A 27311-nucleotide genomic window follows, 5' to 3' on the forward strand; every position below is an offset into this window, starting at 1 on the left:
TATTGAAATGCCACTTTTCTAAAATAATTTTATTTCTTTAGTAATTGGATACAAACTAGTACAAAACATGCATTTAATAGACATTTCCTATTGGAAAAGTGTGAGACAATATATAACTTAGCTAGTATGAATTTATCTAGATCATATGTTTAAAAATAAATTAATTTTAAATAAAAATTTTCAAATTCAATCATTCTTATAAGTTAGCCTTAAAGGTGAAACAACTTTTTACTTTTACCTAAAGGATCATTCATTGCTAAAAGAACATCTCCATTTCTATCAGAATCATATTCATATTCTAGGAAGAAAGTATGTAAGGTACTTGTTTCGGGTGAATTTGTTTCAACTTTAGTAACAATTCCATGTTGAAATTCAGTCTCTTTCATTTGTAAATTCCTCAACCAATTTTTGTAGGTCTCACCATCATGATCAATGGTGAGATGAAAAGAACACATTAACTCTTTACTAAGAGGAGCTTTAATCTTTAGTTTATTCTATGAACCAGGTAACTAATAAGCACCTTTTCCATGTTGTACTGGAAAAGTATTTTGTCTAGATTAATTTTGGTATTGATTTAGGTAGGTAGTAGGTCTAGCTTATTGCCTTTTTAGTGTAATGGAATCATTAACTAATCTCTAGACTATGGGATCTATATTTGTGGAAGTTTAAGGATTAGAAGTTTGTACATCTCTTCTCCATTTCCCTACTATTATTAGATCATCCTCCAATTCAATGGCTAACCTTTGAGTAGTGGGTAGATCAATTTGTACATTTCTTCTCATATGAAATGAGATGTCATGAGACATTAATCAGATGAAGAAACCCTTCCATTTTTTAACATTTGGCACCAAGGTTGTGGGGATCCTTTCTAAGAGTTTATTATATTTAGCCATGAGTTCTCTCATGGGTTCATGCAATTTCTTCTTAAGTTGAGACAACTAGATAAGGAGAGAGTTTCTATCGCTAGGCGTTTTGAAACATGCTTCAAAAGCATGAGTCATGGTATCCCAATTGGTTATAGAAGAATGAGGGAGGTGATTAAACCAATCAGTAGCAACATCAATAAATGTTTGAACAAAGAGTCAAATTACAACATCTTCCATAGGGACACCTATAGTTTCACAAGCTACTTTGAAAGAACTTAGGTGATCATTGGCTAGAAGTTTGCATCTCCACTAAATTTAGGTAGGAGGTCTTTAGCACCTTTCGAAATAGCCCCAAATTTTTCTCCAAGTTGGAGAGGTCCATTTTTTTTATCCCAAAAATCTATAGTGTGGGGGGCGGGGGGGGTGTTGGCGGGGTGGGAAAATATTTAGAGCTTGAATGTTTAAAACAACAAATATAACAATATCGAGAATATCAAGAGCTTGTAGAGACTGAGGAGGCCATAATGGTGGTGGAGAAGTAGGTCTACTAATTGACCGTGCTTTCTTTTTTATTTTGTGAGTATGATCAAGTTTAAAATCAGTTAATCCTAGAGCTTTAAAGTGATTATCAGTAAGACCTCTTTCCCTACAAGCTTTTGTAAATCTCCTTTTGACTAGCTTTCTTGGCTTCTTTATTCAACTTCACTCTTTCCTTTGAGAAAATCTATTTACAACAACAACTTCTTGAATTATAGGAACTCCTCTTAGCTATTCACTAATTTCTTCTTCATTTTTGAGGATTCTAGCTACTTGAAGGTATTACTAATTGTTTGTTCTTTCTCTCCAAGCTACTGCATTTAGATTAGATATGCTATGATCTTGAGTGTCATAAAAGCCAAGATTAGGTTCTAGAATGGGGAAGATATCATAATGGGGGAGTACCATATTGGAGCATAATATCAACTTCTTAAGTATTAGAAAACTAGGACTTCTTTGATCGACTCCCCAGTAGAGTCATGAAAAATCTATTGGCAAATAGATTTATCATTAAATAAAAGGAATAAACAAAAGATTCTATGCCCAAATCTCACAAGACAAATACAATTTTCCAATAGTTGAGGAATTTCCACTTCTTCAATTCCTCTCTAAATTTTTGTAAGCTTTAGCTCCCTTATTATATTTTCATTAACAACTTCCTTTCAAATAAGAATTACTTTTAACCTAAAAGTAACAAGGCTTCCTATTGATTCTTGGACAAAGAGAATAGTCTAAATAACAAAAATTAAATAAACACAAATGCATACAAAGGAGAGAATATATAGTTTCCCTATCAATCACATTTAGAAAAATAATCAAAACTTATACATATTCAACATAAAATGAAATATCTAGCATCAAATGAATTTCAATAATTTAATACTAATTGAATACTAAATCAATAATAAGTATATTCAAACCATGCATCTTTGAAAATTCAACCAGTTGCTTTCAAAAGGAAGTAATACTGGAAAACTTAGAAAACTTGCATAACTATAAAATTTAGATAAAGTGGTCACAACATGATAACCATCAAAAAATGCCAACCCTTAGCACTATTAAGTTTCAAATTTAAATAGAAAGCTATCTGAGTATCCCCCTAAAAACCTAATTCTCAGATAGTTAGGAGTAGTTATGAAAACCAACATGAAAAATGGTACGCAGACCCAGAGTTTAACCTTTTAAAACCATAAACTAAAAAGTTTTGAAAGAAAATAAATAGAAGAATGCTAATCGTCTACTGATTGGTCAAGAAGTTCCTCTTCTTCCTCATCTTCAACATCACCCTGACCACATGCTAGCTTCCATGTTCTAAACACGTTCATGAATTCATTCATGGTGGTCATATTTGGGTTCTTGATGCGCTACAAAAAGTTCTTCTACATGTCCTTTTCTAGCTTCATTTTGTTCATAGTGTCCAAGTAAATTGGAAGTCATAGAGTATAGATTCTTGACATCACTTTACTTTTAGCCACCTTGGAGGAGTTGAAGGATGTGAGATTGAATTTTTCTTTAACAAACTTCATGCATTCCTTATATTGTTTGACTATAATCTCTACATAAAAACCTCCTTCAAGAAGGCTAGGGAAGGCCAAGCCAACAAACTAAAAGTACTTGCCTATCGACTCCAAGAATGTTTTGAAATATTTCTCGGATGATTGCATCCTTGAGATTACAAAAGTATAATTGGACACCTCAAGGCTATTTTTTCCCTCAAAACCTAAATTAGTCATACATGTACATGTCGTAAAGGGTTCTGTTGGAGGAATTTTTCAAGTCCAAAATCTTCTACTTCCACTAGTTGAGACACCATGGCTGATAGTTTCTCAACTTCTATTTTCCAAGTCCCAGATTGAACATGAGATTCATCAAGTACAATCCCAACTAGAGAAAAAATTTCATGTAAATTTTACATGAGTTTAGTGACTTGGCTCATTACTAGGTTAATACAACTAGACAGTACAAATACCATCATTTTCCCTATCTTTAAATCTTCTAACAGCTGCATTGTTTTCAGCTTTTAGGTTTTCCAAGATTTTGAATTCCATCTTTCTGTGATTACATCACAATTTTCTTTGTATACATCTCTACCTGGTGCTCTTTTGTCTCATGGTTCATTGCCCTTAAATCTGTGAGCATAATTTCAAAGTTTCTTAGGTCCAACTTTTCAACTCCTTCTTTTAGGTTATACGTGGCTACCTCCTCTATGCTTCTCCCAGTTGCAATGTCAAAAGTTATCCTAGTTGTGCTTTTGGTACTTTTGGGTTTGGAAACCTTATTATTATATTTACTCACAATATCATCAACAAGGAAGGAAATTGGAAGTAAACTCCTTTTCCTATTCACCAAGGCCACAATCCAATTAGGAGTGATAACATCTCATTGTGATTTAGTAGCCTTTTTTGTGGTAGCTATAGTCTACATCCTTGGAGGAGATGAACCCAGAGTTATTTGAACTCTTTTGCTATTATCAATGATCTTTGTGCCTTGGTCTTTTTCATTTACATGATCAAACTAAATAACCTAGTGAAAACTTATTGGCAATGACATTTTATTCTACTTGTTGGAATGAGTTTTCTACACAAGAGGGAGATTATGAATCTTTTTCTCATAAATCCTCAATGATCTTCTACTACCTACAATTATAAGACCAACATTAGAACTAGGATCAACCTAGACATTAGCACATGTGTCTTTTTCCATTTTCAACCATTACTTTGTCTTTTTAATAACATTTTTTGTTCTTTCAAAAATATTATCTTCCTCTTCATAATCCTAATCTATAGAAAGGTTTACTAGTTCAATTTATTGGGGAATCAGTATGTCTATCTTAAATTCTTCTATATCTATAATATTTATACTGAATTTCAATTGAAAAAGGGAAATTTGGGAAATGGTGAACTTGGATAACCTCCTTCTCTTCAGCACTAATTCATTTGTACAATCTTCCCAAAAATCTTCCACAATTGTTATATGTATAGTCTTTTCTTGAGTATCAAACAAGCTATAGATAATTCCTTTCTTGTCAAAGTCTAGCCAAGTCTAATAGGAACCAAAACCAAATTTAACCAAGTTAGAGCTTATACACTTTGCATCTTCCATACTTCCACATGTCTATTTGCCTAGCTTAAGCAAGAGAATGATATCACAAGCCTCTTTCACTGAGAATTTGTTTATCATAGAGAATAATTGCCACACTACTTCTACAAGGATGAAATAATCAAAGGAAAATTCAGCAAGATGCATAGGTTCCACATTAGAACCTCCTACTCACAAATAAGTGAACTTTGGGAATTGGATGTATAAGCTACCAAAAGATTGGATGAGTCTTGAGGGTCAGGTGATAATCTGTGTTGCAAAGAGCTTTTCATATCAAAACACAATCTTCCATAAGAAACATCATGAACCTTTCTAAATTCTTCCAATATTTTATCTTTATGTAACAATAGACAATAATTTCATATTGTGATATCCTCAGTCTAGAGTTCATGTTGAAAATCTTGCAAATCTTGAGTGGTAGATAACATGTATATTAAATAAGATGACATGAAAAACTTCTTTTTTAGATTTAAAGCACCTTTCAACTGATCTCTGAGAGAGCTAGCTATTAATTCTGCTAAGTCTAAAAATTGTGAACCTTTTAAGACAATTTGAATGTAGAAGTACGTCCAATTTTCAAAAATAGAGACATCAGGAGGGTCACAAATTCTATGCAAAAGAACCATTATATCTTTCACCTTAGTAGTCATTAATATTTTTTTTAGGGTTTTGGGTAACCTAGAACCACCTTTATAGAAATACTCGATCCAAATTTTTCTCTGACATTCCTATAATCACTTGCTCTCTTAGAAAACCTAGCCATAGACAAGGTTTGGGTAAGGTTTGAAAATTCTTGCTCCTCGAAATGAAAGAAGCTAGATGGGCCCTCCCTATTCACATTCAACAAAATACTTCCTTCTTTCTTCAATATATTTCGTTTAGACACTTTTTATATATGTATGCATTCTTGAATCAATTCTAAGCAAGGATAAGGTAGTGGGAAAGTGGAAGCCATGAGCAAGTTTGTGTCTAACACTTTAGTGGAAAAAGGTCCGGTCATCCTGTTGCACAATCTTTCTAAAATACTTCCCAAATCAACTCTTACCAAGTTTGTATCAGCTATTATGGGGGACCTATATTGTAAACTACAAGTGTTCCCAAATAGATGTAGTGTAGACTTCATGATTTAGGAGTTTTACTTTGAATTCAAAAGCAAGGAAATAACCACAAGTATGATTTTCTCAATAGGTTGGAAAAAAATAACAAAAAAATGGAAGGATTACATGAAGAGGAACAACCATTTATACTTATGGAAGAAGGCTTGTTTTCTCTATTTTTCCTATGACTACTTATTTGAGAAAGAAAATAAACTTAATGTCTTTCTTTCTAAGAAGAAAAGTTTATTATAGATGCATCTCAAAAAAGAGGAAATGATCATTAATTGCATAGAGGATAGAGGTAATTTTGGCACGTCATGAAGGAAATGTGATGGGAAATAATAGGTACTAACATTAAATTGGGAAGAAATTACTTCAAATAATTATGTCTCGTTACATGTGCCAAATCTTTATTTCTACACCTTTAAATCAAAGCTCTGATGTGATCATTAATGGTAATTTTACTTCAACCATTAATTGCTTGTACTTACTTTTTAGATCATGACATCACCTGTGACCATATCAATCATGATGAGGCAACCAATTATTATTTGTCTTATATACCATGTGTATATATGGCATGTTAGGTTGGTCCACCAAGTCATATTTCTTTGAGGAACAAACGAAACATTGAACTCGTGAACTAGTTCCTTTGGTACAAAGGGTTCAATGTGGCTTAGTGTTCTTTGAACTTGGTACAAGAGGTACAAAAGGTTCAAGGAGTAGAATGAAACTTACTTGTTATATGAATAAACCTTTTGATCCTTAATAAAATGGTGCTTTGGAATAAATTGCTTTCAGTTAAGGTTCACTAAAAAGGAGGACTTGGTCAACAATTTAGCTTCAGGGAAGGATATACTAAAAAAATAAAATTGGGTAGATATGAAAATGTTAGTACAACTTCATTTTCAGATCTGACTCTTGATAGAACCAATGGTTCAAATGATTTTTTTTGAAATGACTGTTAACCAAAAATAAAGAATAAAAATGGTGACTCTAAAAAAAAAACACGAACTAACACCACACTTTGTTCCTCCATGAGAACTAGATTGCAACTTCATGTTCACCCAAGGCTTTCCAATTAGTAAAGCCAAGAAAATGAACAAGTCCATCAACCAATTCCTCCTTCATAAATCTAGAATCAGCCAATCAACATATTCACTCACATGAATAAGTTGAACAAAAAAGCAACCCACACATAGTATCTGAAACTTATTACCATAATCCATCTTAGTGAGAAAAAAATCAAACTTGACATCTATCACAATAATTGGTAGATACAAAATCTAATCCACATATTCACCAATATGAAAGTCATCACCAACACATGCCAGACTCTCACCACCAATAATCTCATTGCTCATAATAAGATTCTCTACAACATGTAAATCATCACCCACAACAACCTAATCATCTACGAGCAAGTTCTTTGCAATTTCTATGTTGGACTCAACCAACTAATCAACAAAACCAGCCTCCACCTAAACTTTGATATGCCCTCTTCTCTTTAAAAAAAAATTCTTCTAATAGGCCAAACAACTCACTTCTAGATTGGTAGACTCCAGCTTGAGTAACACACAAATTCCTTTTCATGTTCGTTAACTCATTTAGACCAAGCAACATCCACCCAAGAAATTGCCTTATTAATATTTGTCTCTACTATATTATGAAGATGTGTAATTGTCTCAGGGTCCAATCTTCTTGGAGACATCTTCCTAGATCTTTGTAAACCCTCTACAACCAAGAACAAATTGCAAGTCCTAGATTACATATTTTTAATAAAAATTATGAAAACTCTATTCAGTAACACTCCAACAAGATCAACCATCCATATTCACAACCATTGATCCATCTGTAAATTCTCTTTAATTTTAATTTAGGACCATGATTTTCTACATCACAACCTAGGACTCCAAAAAGAACAATCTACCACTAGATCAAGATCTTCTTAGATCAACTTCTCCCAACCCAAGGTCTAGGTACAAAATACTTCACATTCAAGGATCTGTCTGCATGCTTAAGAAAAACTATGCTCTAACACCACATAATCTAGTGCAAGGTAGGAGAATCACCAAAGGAGATATCATATGCCCTAGTGAATAACCACACAATAGAAACACAACACAAGATACATGATCTGATACCAAACACAACTCTTTATTTATAAGACAACTGATTACATGCAATGTGTTAGGCTATAAGGCTTTCCTCATTACAACCAAATACAAAGAAATTAATAGTTCTAAAAGTCCCTTAAGAACCAACCCAAACCCTAGCTAGTCTAGATCTATAACACAACACTCTAGAACAAACCCTACATGAGATCTAAAATTGTGCTCATGAGCCCAATTATAAATCTCCTCATTTCTTCAGTCTAGCCACTAGCTCTAATCAAACTTTTCTCTTCTAACTCCTCTTCTCTTAGATGGATGATTGTGATCCAAGTACCCCCTTGAATCAATGAATCAAGACTCAACCTAAACCCATTACTTATAAACAAACTAGGCCACAATTCATTCTAGAAAGTTACAAATAAAATATTGAACCCCTATATTAAATGCACATTTAAGCCACAAGTTGGCTCACAACAAACATTAAATACAAAATGTTAACCCTTGTGTTAACCCATGATAACCACATGAAAAACACATAGGACAAACCCCCAAGTTTACAACATTGATTAAATTCACATATGGGAGATATAGAAGACAACACATAGGTCCTTACACACTCCTAGATTGATCAACGTCATGATTACATGCTACATGCATTAAATGCACAAAATCAGCTAATTCAATCCATGACAACTCCATCCTACAAGCGTTACTACAAAGCTTTAGACAAACCACAACCATCAATGATCTCCCACAAGCATTCCAAAGCAAGCCAAGCATCACCAAGAACATGTTCTACCAAGCACTACAAACTATGATGAGTTCTATCAGTGACTAAGAACCTTGGTCAAAACCATGCCCAATAATGGATAAGCATCCACCCTTCTTCAACTAAGTACCAATCTTCTCCCCTGAGCCAATTTGATCAAGCCCGCAACCAAGAAATACCACAGACATGGTTCAGCATGTACAATCTTTCAATAAAAATTCCAAGATCTTCAAGAACCTCAGATGCCCCTGCATTTGTAGAAAACTTGTTTGTCCACATGTTTTTGGAAGCGAAAGAGATTTGGATTATTCTAAAAAGGTTTCTAGTGTTTAACATGAGATGTATTTTCTTGGCATCAAACTATGTTGTTGTAGCATATGGTTTATAATTGGGAAATATAAAATTCAAATTTTACTTTGTGATGAACTTATTGTAATAGTTGAATTGACACTTATTAAGGTGTTTATGCCTTAGCTTGGTCCTATGCAATTAATTGTATATTAGGGAAGCTCTAATATATTGACCTAATTAATTATTTGTAAAGGGTATAAAGGAAAGACATTTTCCTTGTTTGATATATATATTTATATAAAGTATGGTATGCACATTATGTGATACTTCATGATAGATAATCAAAGAAGAGAATTGGTGATATTGGATGATTGGGTAGGCCTCAAAGGAACTATTTTGGAGAGTAAGTTAAAGACTAGTCACTTTATATTCATTAGATATATTATCCTAAAAGAATTATCTTTCACTCTTGTTATAATTAGAACATTTTGGCAATGGGTCTACTTATTCTTTTCAACATTTAATAGGTTTAAGACCTTCTAGAAAGGGTTCAAGGTATCCTAATAGGGATTTTTCATCGAAAAAGGACTTTTTTAATAAATTAACTATATTTGGCTTTTAACAGGATCACATCCTTTCACAAGGAACTTATATATTAGTACATTATCTTGTAGGTATTTTTGGCTCTTGATTTAAAAAATTTAAAAAAAAAACCAAAAAGCCAGACTAGTACATCTAACGCTATCAAATTCCTGTGATGGATGCACTTTACTACCAATCTTAGGCCAACCATAAGGAATAACTCCTTCTCTTTCAGCTCTATGAAACCTAGGTGGGTTAACCTTGAGGTTCTAATAAATGGTAATGGTGCTAAAACATAAAATTTGAACCTATTTACAATAGATGAAATCCTTTTATCTTCTGATACTTATGCAATTACATAGGAACAAAATAACTACAAATCATAACCTATGAACACATAAGCTAAGTGATTGTTAATTCCTTTTAGTCCACTAGAAAACGTGAAAAAAAGAACTAATTTTGATTAAAAAGATTTGTGCAAATGATCTTTATCTTAGCTTGCATCTAATTAATTGATCAGTGCCTTATCCATTGCAACATAGAGTCATCACCAACATGATGACCTAACTTGATTTCCTTACAATTAAGTTTATCAACTAGAATCCTAAATTCCATTCTTACTAGTATGCCCTCCATACACCTAGAAACCTTATCTAATCATTGAAGAATTTATTTAACTCCTTGAATTAAAAGCAACAACATATCTGATACACAACTCATCCAAGCTACCTTAAATCAAATAAACCTTATTCATTCAATCACAAAGTTAGTAGCATATGAAGAATTAGGAGACAAAATGAGAGAACATAGATAATTCATTGTAAATCCTATTTTGTATTTATCCTTGGAAAAAATAAATACATTAATTGGTAACACTAAATGAAACTCAAGATATGTTACATGATCTATCATCAATCTTCATTATCTCAAAGAAATAATACATGAAAATGAAATGAAACTTGCACAAGAATGGATGTGTGGCCTTCACAACTAGAGCTTTTCTCAATTAGATAGGAAGTAAAACCAACAACAACCTTGTCTCATAGTAAAAACTGGAACCTTGTTGGTTTCATACAGAAAAATGCCAAACACCTTCACAATGGACAAGAAAGAGAAAGCTACATAGGAAGAATGTAATCTCAGATCTAATTTGAAGATGACATGTGTCCAATTGAATCTCCATCCTTTATTTTTTTAGAACATCTCTCATCTTTGTACCTATGAAATCTGATTTGGTTTTCATCATTGTTTTGTAACAAACACAAAATATCTCTTCTTCAATGATGAAAAAAATTACGTTGCCAAAATATCTTAAATGCATCTAGAATGATGATAAAACCTTGATTCAACTAATTTCGATGTGAAAAAGCTTTCCCATAACCACATTCATGCTACCTTTTATGTTTATTCAGTCCATCATTTCATTGGAATCAGATCTAAACTGCCCCAGCTAAATGAAATTGCAAATTGGGTATCTGAGACACATCCCTACATAACCTAAACCAACAAGCTCCTATGAAAAAAAAACTCTAAAATCAAAAATTTCATCTTCTCCTAGTTGTGGTGATATGTAATATGCCTATATGGACTTACCAGGAACTCCTAGGATCTTAAAATGAAAAACAAGCTCCTTCTAGCCTTTGGAACTAGATTATTACAAATATTTAATCTTTCCTAAAGTTTTCACTACAGGATATAAAATCAAATTTATTTAAAAATATGACCTACATGTGCCTTTTCTAGAGGATACTATTAAAAATTATTATTTTTAAACATGTTTAAAATTTCCCTCATAGATTCCTTGTGGGTCAAACCTAGTTGGTTGGCTTGTAACACATGTCATGATCTAATTCACAGGATCCTACATAGTTGTCTGGCATCTCCCACATGGCTGCCACATGTCTATCATGTCACCAATCCACCTCATTGCTAGGCGTCTAATTGCCATGTCACACGATTAACTACCTTGCAACTTTACCTTGGCAATATAGCAACTGCCATCAAATCTACCATGTGGCACGATCTTGTGCATCATTGAAATCTAACTGAATCTACTTTGCTCCACATGTCAGTCTAAGATTTGTCATCACATCCAAGTGAGCCCCACAACTCCTCTCTATTTCCTCATATATCTAGGAGGTTTCCATGTCTCCATCGGTGAAACCCTACTATTTTTTGGTGATGACATGGAAACCACCAAAATTTGGAAAGAAAATCTACCACTCTAAATCAAAATGCTAAAAATTTTGTCCAAATTGCCATGACAAGCTCCACCATACAAATTGGGGTCTCAAAAGGGTGAAATCTTGAAAACAATTAACTATTTAAACACTCAAAAGTGACTCTGTTCTCCCAATGTGGGACTAATAACTCCAACTATCTCCTGTAGCTACCTTTAAATGTGCAGCTCCTTCATAACATGCCTATAGGTGATCTTCTCATGCTAATGGTCTTTAACATGGGCCTTGTTTTTCTTTCAATGTGGGTGTCCCCTGCTTGCAGCAGTTGAACATCTAGTGTGGAGGCTCAATTTTTTGCTTCAAAAAAGAACCCATTATCCTTCAATGTGGGGCTTTACTTCTCCTTCATTCACTATGAAAAAACACAACACAACTCTACAACCTCTCAAATTACCCCATTTTGCATTACCAAATTATTTTTTACACAACCCTGAACTTCCCATTCTAGAGATTCTTTGAATTTGATGCTAAATTTTGCCAATAGAACCAAATTTGCACCAAATCTATAAGGATTTAATCTCTAGTGAAACCTTGAAAAATTCTATCCACTAAACAAAAGGGCCCTACCATTATCATTGAACTTGAATCAAGTTTTGACTTTTGGAAATATCGCTTTCAGCCATTTTCAACAATCTGCTTTAGATTTTTTTCTGCTCTATTCTACCCTCTACCACTACGAAATAAGCTATTTTCTTTATTTTAGAAATGGTTCCACCTTTCATGCACCAATTCTTCTCCTTTTTACACATTGGATTCCTTAACATGCCTATCCATCTGTAATTTATAGGTCTCCTTCAAAAGGCAGCTCCTCCTTTCATTTCCATTGACTGGATTGTAGGTTGTGTAGTTTTTTCAAACAAGAAGAATGTTTCAAAGTGTTGAAAGCATTTGTAGAGATTTGAAGTTAAGAATTTTATTTTCCTTCAACAATTTCTTTCATAGATTCCACAGAATTTTATGGTAAAATAAAAAGTATGGTGCAACAATTTCGAAACTTCTTTACCAAATAATAATTGAATCCAGAATAATAACCATATCTTCCATCGAGGAGAAATATTTTTTAAAGTAGCAGGATTATTTATGCTCTTTTGCTGAACACTAGAGCCATTGACTAATGTTGGCTTTTATTCATTAAATTTGGATCTATTCAACTTTATCTTGTTATTTTTGTTATTTTAACTTCTTAATATTACCATTTATTGTAATAGAATAATAATATAGTCCACTCTAAATTATTTGAATCTAGGGCAACATAGTTGATCTCTTCTTTTCTTATTCCACATGAGAAAATTCATGATCCATCATCACTATAAACTATTGCAGTGCACAATGTCTCAGGCACATCATACTCAAATATAGACACCCCAATATTCCTTTAGCCATGCTATTTGTGTGGCTATTGAGCTTTCACATTGTGTAATAGATTAGATTGAAAAAAATTTCATTTCATGGCCTTGTGGAAATAAATTTGATGCCATTTGTCTCTCCTACTAGCTTCCATAGCTATGATTCATTGATGGACATTTACTTATATTCTTTTCTTGTATCCCAAAGTGTGATTAGTCCATTAATTTTAGTGGACTTGAAATGCTACATGTATACTTTGAGATTTACAATGAATTAAAACATTATAACGTTACCCTTTTAAAACATCTTCTACTCCCTAATCAATATCTCTATAATTAGATGAAAATAGTTGGGACCCAAAGTGGGTCTAGCTAAAAAAAGTTCAAAGTAAAATGCCTGATCTCTCAAACTGGCCTGCTAATGATTTGGTATTGATCAAAATCACATTTGACCTCTGAATAAGACATCAAAACTTGATTCACCTTTGTCTGCAACTTGTCAAATTTATGCCAAATGGTCCATTGACTAGCCTTAAAAACATACCAAAACATGATCAGGCTTTAAAATTAGGCACACTAATTCTCTATTCCATATACTTGCACCATGTTGAATCTCATCTCATGAAAAATTCTCAATAAAATTATATTGATTGTCAAAGTTTCCCTTTCAGAATTGCCTATAAGAAAACATATCAAAAAACAATAAATCATGTTCCATTTTAGCTTTGAAAATTGGGCATATAGGGCCCATTTGCCATTGCACCAAAAGTGATGACTATTAGTGAACATGGAACACCACATAATTAACCACCTATAGGTAGGGGAGTTCATCTTATCACCCAACAAAATCCCCCTCAATGCGCATACCAAGTGCTTATGCGGGTCGAGAAGGCACCAGGGAGATTTGAACCCATGACTAGGCCAAAACTAGGCTCTGATACCAATTGTAGGGCCCATTTTCCATTACACCAAAAGCCATGATTGTTAGTGAACATGGAACACCACATAATTAATCACTTGTGGGCAGGGGAGCGCGTCGCATCACCCAACAGGGCAAACTAACACTTGGGGAGACAAATACTAGGGAATTGGTTCATTGTCATGAAGAAAATAAGAATCTATTATTAGGCTCATGATGAACAATGGGACACATTTGGAAAATGGTAAAAGTGGGCTATTCAATCTTTCCTATCATTCAGATATATGATATCATGAATAGGGGTACTAACCAATCTGCATTTCTTGACACTAATAAAAGGTTACAATTGGCATTTGGAATTGTATTCAAAAACTAATCAAATTGATTCTTCATAAGCTCAAAATTGAAACATAATAAGTATCTGACCTCTAGAATGAAATACAAAGGGAATTTTCTCATTTTTATGAACTTGTTCAAAATTGTAAGAACTCAAACAAGGCCTCCTAGAATTTTGAGCAATTTGCATCAGCATGAGAACAATAAGTGACCAACTTTGAGGGATTCAAAACCTAGTCAAAAAATATCAAAATGACTCAAAATCTAAAACATAGGTTCTTTGATATGGACACTAAACACTCCCAAAGAGGTGACTCATGAAACATTATTGGGTGTGAGATATACAATTACAAACACATCCTCCTATTGTTTGAGACTTAGACAAAACTACATATTTGGACATTGCTCAAAATGAAGCTTCACAGAATGGCTTGAAATAGAAATTCATCTTAATGGTCTGCATAGAAATACTAAATGCAAGGTGTTAGAAACATTGAACACCTCTTGGGGATTGAAGGGACAATCAGGTACATATGCATCAAAAAGTGCTTATAGGGTTTGATTTTTCAATAATGGTACTCAAAATTAGGGCTTCAATTTTGAGTCCCAATAGGTACCATCCTTTTCAAGGTTTCCCTCTAATCAAGGGTTTCCCTAGTAAAAAATGTAAGAAAACTTGTAACAATGAATATAACTATTTCTACATAACCCATAATAAATCTGAAATAAATATGTAATTAAAATCCACATGCAAGAGAATAGACAACATACCCACAAAAAATTTTGACACAAGATATACCTTGGGAAACCCTCACTGAGGGAGAAACCAAACCTCCAAAAGCATCCATACACATGTATTATTCAGAAAAACACCATTGCAATACAACCATGGAAGCCTTCAAAGCCATAGCCACGACCAAGCAACCCATGTGGACAAGCATGAATCCACACATCCCATGTCATGCTTCCAACCTTAAAAAATTCTCCCTTGACTAACCTATCAAGCCTTGTCCCACTTGCCTCTTTCCCTTTTTGACTTTTGTCTCTCTTTTTTTGTCTTCTCCCATCAACAACTCCCCTTGTTGCTACTTATATAGTACCAAGTCCCACAAAACCACTAAGTGGTATTACATAAACCTTGTGCTACCTATCCCACTGATCCCACATTTAATATTGGAAATTTAATTCTTTTCACCACTATTCAATAATTACATGAAATATTATCACAATGTTACAATACAACTCATCAAGTATATCCCATGGAAATCTTTACATGTTTCAAGTTCATCTAGGTGCAACATTACATAATAAAATAAAATAATACAATATAAGAATATTATGCAATATGCACAATACACAATATCTCAACAATCTCCCACTTGTTGTATACATTGCATAGGGTCAATCTGTAACCACATAAATGAACAAGGGAATAATCCCTCCTATTACATCCACCATCTTGGTACCCAAAACAAAATCAAAGTATCCAACATTTCAAACATGAATGATCTCACCTCCTATTATGCCACTGCCACCCAACATACATAAAGCCATCCAAAGATAGAGCCACCCAACCTATCACATTAGAAGATCATAAGATCTTACACTAACTAAAATGTCAACCAAAACACGTGAGCCAAAAGTAATCACATGTATCTGTAGTTTTCAAAATATCCATAGCTGAAATACCACCCATAAGTTCCAAACTCATCCAACTATCCATACCTCCAAAGGTATACCAAATGAATCTCACATCATCAACATATCCAATATGTAACTTGCAATCACAAGCCTCAAGAGCATTGATTCGTACCACATATATATCAAGAAGCTCCCACTACAAAAGATAATGTCAAATCTATAGCCAATCCACTCACAACATCTAAAAGAATTAAATATATGTAGTTTCAAGGATATCCACAATGTTGGAAATATTCAAGACTATGCTAAGTTACTTAGAAGGGAGAGGTGAATCAGTAACTTCTAAAACTTTACCAAATTCAATTCGTAATCCAATGAAACAATTACCACTTAATTCATTACATCTGATCTAATTGCATGCATGAGAAACTAGAAATATGAAAGCATCCATAACACTTGACATAATGATTTGGTGACCCAAAAACATTCCAAATGGAAAGTAAAACTGGGGTGGAGATGATACTCACAAAGTTTAGTACTATAGCATAAAGTTGGCCTAATAAGGTTTACATTGATCACTTCTAATGATTTTCCCTATTAGGAGCAATTAGGACTATTAGGTCTTCCTTGTTAGAGGTTTTACAAACATACAATGAAGTATGCACTCAGTTAAGAGATTTACAAAGAGACTATTAAGTCTAGCTTGTTAAAGGATTTTGACAAGTTCACCTATTAGGATGAAGTAGTATATCTCTAACTTGCAACTAAGTTTGTTGATAGAGATTCATTGGTGTACTGATCACCTTTCTATGATAGATATGTCTTTACTACTTGTTGTACTATTATGGCCTTCACAATTTTCTCTTTATCTACTGCATTCATAACTTGAACCTTTTTCATTCACATTACAATATATTCTAACATTAAATTATATATATATACCAATCCAAATTATAAAATTAAAAATTTGGCCATCATACAAGTTAACACCAATATTAAAAAGTTAGCCCACATGAAGACACTCAGGTTCTAAAGACTGACTCGATGAAGTTCTGACACATGACATAAACTATCATTACTCAACATCATCATGCACTTAATAGATGTAGAAGCTCAGTCCATACTGATCACCTTTAAGTATTCTTGAACTTAGTCAGCACTGGTGACTCAGTAGATACTGTGCGACTTGGCATAAACTAAATCACTTGTTTACCATGACTGAAATTGGTAACACTATCACATAAGCTTGATTAACACTAGCTTTACATTTCATGAACTATGAACTCAATAGAAACTATAATGCTCAATAACCATTGATAAAATTGGTGTATACTGAAATGCTCAGTTTTATCTGGTAGACTTCATACTGACTGAATCTACTCAATAACTATTGAGATGATTGGCAAACACTATAAACTATAATATAAGCTTGGTAGCCATACCAAATTTGAATAATTATGTGTTACTAATAATAAACTTTGACTAATATGTTAACACACAACACATAAACTAATAACTTGCAAGAACAATTCTCATAACAAGTCTCCAACACTCTCCCAAATTCTCCACAACCAATAGAGGAAAGAGATAAAGGAATAACCATGTCATCTCTCACATGACATACATGAGCACAAACCAATGATCACAATCTCTATCTCAAATATAATGTAATAAAAACTAAACATCTAGGAAGATAACCAAGACCAAAGAGAAACCATGCAAATCATATCTTGTGTCATGTCCTTCTATAGACAGCTCTAGATGTAAACTATGCAAGTATGATATCCTCCATAAAATCCCAACCAAGAAGCCATAACAACACCCAAACTATACCATATAACTAATCATGGATGTAAGCCTCTCACAAGAAGATCAAGCTCATAAATCATCCCAACTCAAGGAATAACCATTCCTAAACCAAGGAATATGCCTAATATAAAACCATCTCCCAAACTCAACCAACATAACAACATACGGAAATGGAGATAACTAATGCTAATCCATCTCTGAAGTGGACTCTCTACAACTAAATGATGTACGATAGCTCAAGGTCTATATCCATGAAAGGAAAGCATAAACATAATGCATCTGAGAGACACAATGGGCTATACCTCTCAAGTAGAAAATTGTCGAGTAGACCAAGAATGTGGAATGAGTATGCTCATCAAGATATTGAAGTCTCCAACCAAGACTCATCTAAGAAAAATATCCTCTTAAGTCCTTATTAGGTGAATGCCCCTTGGATTTGATATTGAAACCAAATAATTATCCCAACAAATACTTCTCTAATCCAAGATAAATCAGCACCACCACCATCTCTAAGTATCCATGAGCATCTGTAACCAATCAATCTAAGACAAATCCAAATGCAACATAGCTATATCATGAAGTATCTAGCTTATGATCAATGTACTCAACACCAAGAAACTAAAACAATATCATTGTCAAAGTTCTAACCATGGCCTTAGGAACATAAACATGACAACATGATCTAAATCATCTCAACCAAAGAGAAAACATGTTCCATATGAACATACTATAACATGTCAAAACTCTAAGCACATATCAGAATTATACCATGACATAAAAATTAAACCATCCTAACTGCAAGGATAACATGTCAAATGAAAGGATAAAACACACCTTTACCAAGAACCAGGTAAGTCCTCAAGATGCAACCATCTCCACACACCATGAAGAAAAAAAAATCTCCACATACCTTGAAGAACCATCTCCATACATCCATGAAGATAACCAAGAACTCCAAACCAAGGAGATACAAACCAAACTAGGAACTAATATTACACTGTCACATCATCAATGTCACAAGCTCCCACTAAACCTTGTATCCAAGCTATCCATGAAATTGTGATGAAAATACCATTCTGTAACCATGAGAATCAGCCCAAGAATCAAACCATCAAAGAACTCAAAGTGCACTTCATGAGCTCCTCAAAAGAAGCCAAATAAACATGATCCTCAACCAAGAAGACATACCACCATAACCAAATTAGAAATCCAAGACAATAAACATCAAGGATGTACCTATATATCTAATCATATCATGCCAAAATCTATGACACCATGACCACATCCATGAACTAAGCATCCAAATCTCAATATGTTCAACCTATCAACATAAATTAGTCAACCAAAATCTTCTACCATGACTATACCTAGTAACAACATCTCATCCCTTCTACATGAAGAAAAATTAGAAAATCATGTGACTTAGGGCATAGACAACCCAAATACAAGTGACCAATCTGAATATGCAGCAATAATGAAATATCAATAAGAAAAGACAACCCATATCCAAGCCATAAATGCAACCTATAAGTATAGACCACTTACAACACTGCACAACTTGTAGACCCAACAAGTCATCATACACATCCAAACCAAAAACTGATAACCATATCATAATGAGACCAATCTAAAATATGAACTGTGTATACAATGACCTCAAATCTTAAATCTTGAAACATACAATCAAATCATAAACTCACAGTGTTACCATAGTCAATATATACCATAGACTATTTAGATCAATATATTACCAAATAAATGATGTCAAACCTACACCAAATCTAAACCAATTTGTACATCTCTCCAAGATCTTTCCATTGACTACTCAAAAAAAAAAAATTTGAATCTGTATGCCCAAGTTATGTCCTAATCTATTTTCAAAATAAACAAGATATAACTTTTGGGCTCTGTAAACCTGAGAAAATGTAAAAATCACAGACCAAACCTACACCAAATTATAATGCTCTGTATTATCTTTCCAACACCTATAAGAAGTCTAAAATCCAATATCCTAAGAGAAATTTATAGTCATTTTACTATGATGGTCTTTTTATCATTTTCACTACAATTTTTTTTGTGATGAAAATTTTAATGGGATTAAATTTGACAGCCATCAAGGGCTAAAACTAACAAACTCTTTCATTTCATCTGAACATGGAAAAACTATGACATATTATATATTAAAATTTATGGAAATGTTGACCTGGATCCAATGGTGAGGTCTTGTTTTTTTCAAGAGGTCATTTCTACAAGCTCCCCCTAAACCCCTCATTTAAATGAAACATCCAAAAAAACCCTTTTGTCCAAAAATTTTAGATGCCCAAAATCTACCAACATCCCATCATAATAGTAAACCCAGAACCCTCAAATCTACAATAAAAAACCCATATATCTTGCTCTATATTTTTATCCTCTCATGCATTCCCATGGATTCAATCTAGAGTTACAACAATAAAATCATAGTTCTAATACCACTTATAAGGAAACTTGTAACAAAGAATATAATTATTTCTGCATAACCCATAACAGATCTAAAATAATTATGTCATTAAAATCCACATGCAAGAGAATAGAAAACATATCCACAATAAAATGTGACACAAGATATACCTTGGGAGACCCTCATTGAGGAAAAAACCCAGTCTACAAAAGCATCCATAACCATGTATTATTCAACAAAACACCATTTTAATAACACCATGGAAGCCTTCAAAGTCATAGCTATAACACAACAATCCATGTGAACAAGCATGAATCCACACATCCCATGCCATGCTTCCAACCTTCACAAATGTTCTCTTGGCTAACCTCTCAAGCCTTGTCGTACTTGACTCTTTCCCTTTTTCCCTTTTGTCTACTTTTTTTGTTTTCTCTGGTTGACAACTACTTTTGTGTTTGCTTATATAGCAGCAAGTCTCACAGAACCACTAAGTGGTATTACATAAACCATGTGCTACCTAATCCATTGACCCCACATTTAATATTTGAAATTTAATTCTTTTTCCAAATATTAAATAATTACATGAAAAATTATCACAATGTTACAATAGAACTCATCAGGTATATTGCATGGTAATCTTAAATGTTACACGTCCATCTAGGTGCAACATTACATAATAAAATAAAATAATACAATATAACAATATTATGCGATGTGTGCAACACCCATTATCTCAACAAAAAATGTATTGTGTTATGGTGTATAGTTTTATATTAATATGCATTATTATTTTAAATATTGGTGATTAGTTTTATATGTTTGGATTTAATTATATTTATTCACAACTTATTTACCCCCTTAAAATCTTAGTTCTGTGTGAACTTTACTTCTTTGCTATTGGTATCAGAGCATTAGGTCCTCTTTGACAAGGACAATTGTCAACTTGAGGATATCTACAATGGCTTACAATAAGGAGAGTCCTAAATTTGATGGTGATAATGATGACATTTGGGAGGAAAAGATGTAAAAAAAATTGATCTATATGGGGATTAATTATTTTTTGATCACAAAAGATAAAATTGATGTCGAATATGAAAGTGAGTTTCCTTCATGCATTGATGAGATAAAGAAGGTATTTTAGTACAACATGATTTCAAGAGAAGCATTGATTAGAACCCTCAATGAATTAGAATTAATTTAGGTAAAATAACTTAACCTAGTGTATGATATTTGTGATATATTAGAAAATTTCTAAGAAGGTGATGAATATACAAAGAAAAAAAAGTTATAGAATTGGAAAACTAGACTAGAGAATCCTAGAACACAAAAATATAAAACCATTAATGCATATGTACTAATGATTATTGAAATTACAATAGGGATAAATAACACATTTAGAACTATAATAGAAGATGAATCTGTTCAAAAGGTTCTTAGATCCTTGAGACTAGCCTATGAGAACAAAGTCAATACAATTGAGGAAGTCATTACTCTGATCATATATTTTAATACATTAATATTAATTGGTAACTTACTATATTTTAAAATCATAATATTAAAATATTATTTTCCTAGAGTTTCGAGAATATAGTTAAAGGTATAATACATGAGGATAAAAGAGTGTTATAACAAAGAGTGTGAGCACTAGTAGAAAAAAACTTAGAAAGTATGCAAATGAATAGGGACAAATTAAAGAAAAGGAAAGGAAGTTGCATGAACTTGAAGGTTTTGATCGTGAAGAGATAAGAAAGAGATAAATGATTGTTTTTACCTTAATCTAAAACAAAGAGGTAAATGATTATTTAAAAATAAGTTACCTGTGCATTGTTATGCATGCAAGAAAATTGGTCATTTTGCATTAAGATGTCCTGCAAGAGAATCTAAGTTTAAACTTAGATGCTACAAGTCAAACATTTCTTAAAGATTTTATTTATGTGAGTGATAATGAGATCATGATAAAGGATATTAACTTTGAAGATAATGATAATGAGGATGAGATAGGATTTATTTCTATTAAAGATGAAAGTCATGTTAAACAAGAAAAATGATTGTTTCCAATGTTGAGAGAAAGAGAAAATAATCGATTATAGATAGTGGATGTTCACATCACATGAAAGTAACAAAGATATTTTTGTAGAGATAAAAAAATATGATGGAGGTGTTGTTAAATTTAGTTTAACACATACGATGTTTTATTTTTCGATGGATTGAAGCATAGTTTTCTAGTGTTGAACATCTTGCAGACAAGGATTATCATTTACAATTCATTGATAAGAAAAGCTCAATCAAGGATAAGAAAGGAAATGAGAATCCAACTTGTACTAGAACCAAAGGTAATGTATTTAAATTGAATCCTTCCAAGTATGTCATTTTATTGAAATTTTTTATTAGAGTTGATTAGGGAATATAAATTTTTTTCATATAAACTTGGATAAAATAGTAAAGGTTAGTAATGTTAGAATATAAGGTCCACCAATATAACTAAGAGGGGGAGAGAGGTTGAATCATTTATCCAAATATTACAATAATTATCAACCTTATTAATCCTTAACCATATGAGCAATATAATCAAAAACCATAACAAGATACTCATACAAAATAACACCACATATGTTAAGTAGGAAAATCCTTGATTAGAGGGAAAACCTGGATGGGAATGATACTGAAAAAATGATGTACTAATATAAATATTCCTTATTAGAGGATGGGCCTTGTTAGGAGTCTATGAAATACATTCAGTATATATACTAGTCCCTATTAGGAGACTTTGAATCCCTATTAGGAGATTCCAACCTTGTTGTGAGTTGTGCCAACCTTGTTAGGAGTAGTAGAAGGCACATGGATCCACTATCCAAATAGCTTCAGGGAAAAGACCAATGAATCCACTATGCAAATGATCTCTATATTATTCCTTACAAAATAATATAAATGAACTATACTTTTACTTCCTCTTCCTCTACCTATCAACCAGACTACTCTACTTCTTCTGATCTCAATACCAAATCACCAAATATACATCCAATAATTCCTTGGATCACTTACTTGCATTTACCAAATACTCTACTCTTATTCACTAATTACAATTCACATCCCAATTCCTTGAGTTGGCCTTAGGGCTTTCAAAAATAAATTATAATAGGATCACATTAAGATAATTTATTATTTCATAATCACACAATATTGTTGGCTCACCATCTTTACAACTTATCACATGTGAGACTCCAAAACTAGCACAATCTTTGATGTCATCATCTGACTATCCTCTGTCACTGTATAACATTAGACATCACAAATTCTATCTTTGTTAAGAGACACAATCAAATCATTAGAAACTTCTTGTCAAGTACTCTGTCTTTGAACTGCTCTTTGTAAATAATACATATCTTCTGCACATCTTCAGCTTAATCCATGTGCATTTAGCCTAGACATCAGGACATAATGTAGAAAATGTCCTTAACTAATCTTGATATGAACATCAAACCTCTATCTATATGACCTTGATTTATTTTTGTTACTCTACCAGTCTCCACAGAAGCTATACTATGTTTTCATCAATGAAAAACACAGTCATGAATGCAACATATCAATCATGTTACCAATCTCCACATACTCTAGGAATACTAAGGATACTCCCCTAAAGGAATACCATCAACATTCATGCTAATGATCTCCCCCTTTGGCATTGATGGTAAAATAGATTTAAAACATCTAAGCTACAAGAATACCAAAAACAACACTCTACTACAATTGTTGATGTTTCCTTCTTTTCAAATCCTCTTCATCAATAAAATCTGAAATCCTCTAGGGCACTGCTCTATTATGCAATTCTTTCTTTTGATTGACATAAGTTTTTCACACACTAAGAAACTCTCATCTTCTCCCCCATTTAATGGCACTCCCCATTAACATAAATATTTACCCGATTAGAGGATCTTCTCCCACATACATGGTTCTTTTCTATGCAATCTCCCCCTTACATTACTAAGGAGATTTTTTTCATGCATACACTCTCCCCCATTGACATCAATGGAAAATGATTCATTATGTGAATCATCTAGTCTAAGTCTTCAATCAGCTCAATTGTCTAAAGACACAGTTCAAAACCAGCTACCAAGTGTCATAATGACTCTAGTCATTTTAGATACTCCCCCATAAAAAAAGAATCAACATTTAGTCTAGCCAAACAATAGTGCTCTATACCCTTGGACCGATGCAATCTTTACATTATCTACTTGGAAGAAGTGATGTAGAGATCTCCCTTGATTATGAAACTATAGTGTAGTATGGCCTTAATTTATCTTAAATACCCCAACATGGGTTTAGGAGAGGGCTCTAAACATTTGTATAGACTTGCAAAGAAAACATGGACTAGGCACTCCGAAGAGTACAAATAAATCTCTTAGCAAAATACGAGCAAATACTTGGGATTTTCTTGAAATGTGAACCCATGAATTTTAAGGGAAATGGAAAGTTTTCTAAAAATCTAATGATCTCAAACTGATAGGTTAAGACAAGCTATCCTATGCCTAAGAGTCCAAACAATAATTTTGGTTTTAGGCCTAATAGCCCTATTAGGCCTACAAATGAGGCAAGTAGGAATTATTGTGAAACTTCACCAAATGACCTAGTAAAAAAGTGGACATTATAACACCATTTTGGAATTTTTTTTTAAATCCAAAGCTTTAGAATCCCAAATAGTAAAATGGTCACCAAACCCTAAATACAACAACTAGTCCTATTAGGCCTAATTGATAAGTATTGTAAATGATGTTCACACTAGTCCATTTTCCAAGCTTAACCACCACTTGAGATACTTGGATGGATCTATAAGAGATCAAAATTCATCATTAGAAATGTTTTTTCCATCCCCAAAGTGCCTCTAACACTTCAATGTCTTCTATCTTGAATCAGACACAGAGAGATGTTTGGCCTAAGGCTGGGTTTCAAAAGTAGCAAACTCAATCCACATCCCCCATCCTTTTGGAATCTTATAGTACACCAACCTAAATTTAATTTTCTTGGGTGACATGGAAATCACACTATGGAAAGGCAAGTTAGAACATTTTTGACAAAAACTACCAATAGAACATGAGCTTTGGTGCACTCGAGAGAGATGTTTATATTTAGTTTGATTCAAACCTTTTGAACACTTCAAACAAACTAAATTCTCTTCCTAGAACATCCTAGATGTTGGTCTAGTCATTCATTTTCTTCTTCCAATCCATACTAGGTCATACACACACTTGCAATAGTCAATTTACAAGGAAAATAGGGATTTTTATTGATTTCAATTGCAAAATTACATTCTACTCCATTCTATGTCTACCATCCACCTAAAAGGCCTATATGAAGACCTTTCCTAACTAATCCAATTAATTTTCAAAGGTTGTGACTAGTGGAAGTGATTAAGTAAAAGTTGTTAACTGTCAATGATAGTTGAGCTCACTCAAACATCGAAGATAATTTCCCGTATGTGTCAAGGGTTTAGTGATACCCAAGTTTGAAGATAATATTGATCAAGTTTAGTTTCATAAAAAGGAATGCTAGCATCAACTCTATACTAACCAATTACAGATGTTTATAAGCCTAAGAATAAACCTACCCTATCCTAGGACTAAGGTGTACCTAATGACCATAGTTAAAAAAACCCATGGTTTATAAAACACCAATGGTGACTAGGCCTTAAAAGTAGGCTTATTTTCAATAAAAAACTACTTCTAAAACTTATCAAAGACCCTTAAGCATGAATATCCTTGACTGAAAGTCATGAAGATCTTGTTGTAGTGAATTTCCTAGAGAGTAGAGGTATATAGGTGGTCCTACACATACTCCCTTGTTTTAAAAAACTCAACTCCCACTTGAGAGTAGTTGTTGAATAGAGATTCCATGCTTGCCAATACATTCTTCACTCATCCATGTATCATCAATATCAAGAAGACCTTTCCATTTAACCAAGTAGTCTATGTAGGTCTTCTTTTGTGTTTGTTTGACCACATTAGAATCCATAATCTTCTCCAAATTTAATAGTTGTCTATGTGGTAAGTCTTTGATCAATTCTACCTATACATCATTAGTATCCTGCACAAAATCATTAGATCCTATATCACCTTTGAAATAGGTGAGATCACAAATATTAAGGATAGGAGAAATATAGATGGCTAGGGGCAATGAGATTTCATATGAATTTTCCCATAATTTATGAAATATCTAAAAGGGTCCAATCTTTCTCATATGTAATTTGGTATGTCCCCTAAGTAGCCTTATTTTCTTAGATATGTTGATACTTGATCTCCTCCTTTGAAAGCAATATGTATCTTCTTCTTGTCTTCTTGTGCCTTATACTTTTCCATATTATAATCCAAACTTTCCTTGACTTGGTCATGAATATGTTTGATCCATGTGCATAGTTCTTCACCTTGTATAATGACCTTAAAGTTAGTAGGTAGATCTCTTAATTCTATGACTCATCTAGGATGAAATCCATAGTTCACTTGGAATGGTGTCTTCCCTATTGAATTTTTCATTGAGTTATTGAAGGAAAATTTTGTTTGAGGGAGGATAACATCCCAAGTTTTTCCATGTTGTTTCATTATATAGCTTAGAAGGTTTCCTAAATACATGTTTACCACTGAAGTTTGTCCATATGTTTGAGGATGGTAGGGACAATGGAAAGAGAGGTTTGTTCCCAAATTTTCCATAGGGTTCTCCAAAACTATCCTTGGAATTTTTCATCTCTATCTAAGATAATAGATGTTGGAAATCCATGAATCCTAACCACTTCCTTAAAATATAGGTTATTGATATGTGAAGAATCATTAGAGCTCTTACAAGGAACAAAGTAAGTCATTTTTCTAAATCTATCAACTATGACAAAAATGATATCAAAACATTGTTTAGTCCTTGGGAGACCCAAGACAAAATCCATATTTGCATTGTCCCATGGCTTTGTTGGAATTACTAAGGGCTAGTAAAGACCTTGATTTTTTCTAACTCCTTTGGCTCTTTGGCAAGTAGTCCATGTTTCAACAAATATTCTGATATTAGTGGGTAGTTTAGACCAATGGTAGTTTCTTCTTACAAGTTCTAGTGTCTTATTAATCCCAAAGTGACCTCCTAATGTGCCAAAATGACTTTCTCTAATTAGATTTTCTCTCATTGAACATCTTGGTATACAAAGCTTACCTCCTTTGAACAAAAAGCCATTCTACAACAAATATTTAGAATA

Source organism: Cupressus sempervirens, chromosome 4 (assembly GCF_028749045.1).
Source record: "Cupressus sempervirens isolate cs-2001-9-10 chromosome 4, ASM2874904v1, whole genome shotgun sequence".
NCBI classification, from domain to species: domain Eukaryota; kingdom Viridiplantae; phylum Streptophyta; class Pinopsida; order Cupressales; family Cupressaceae; genus Cupressus; species Cupressus sempervirens.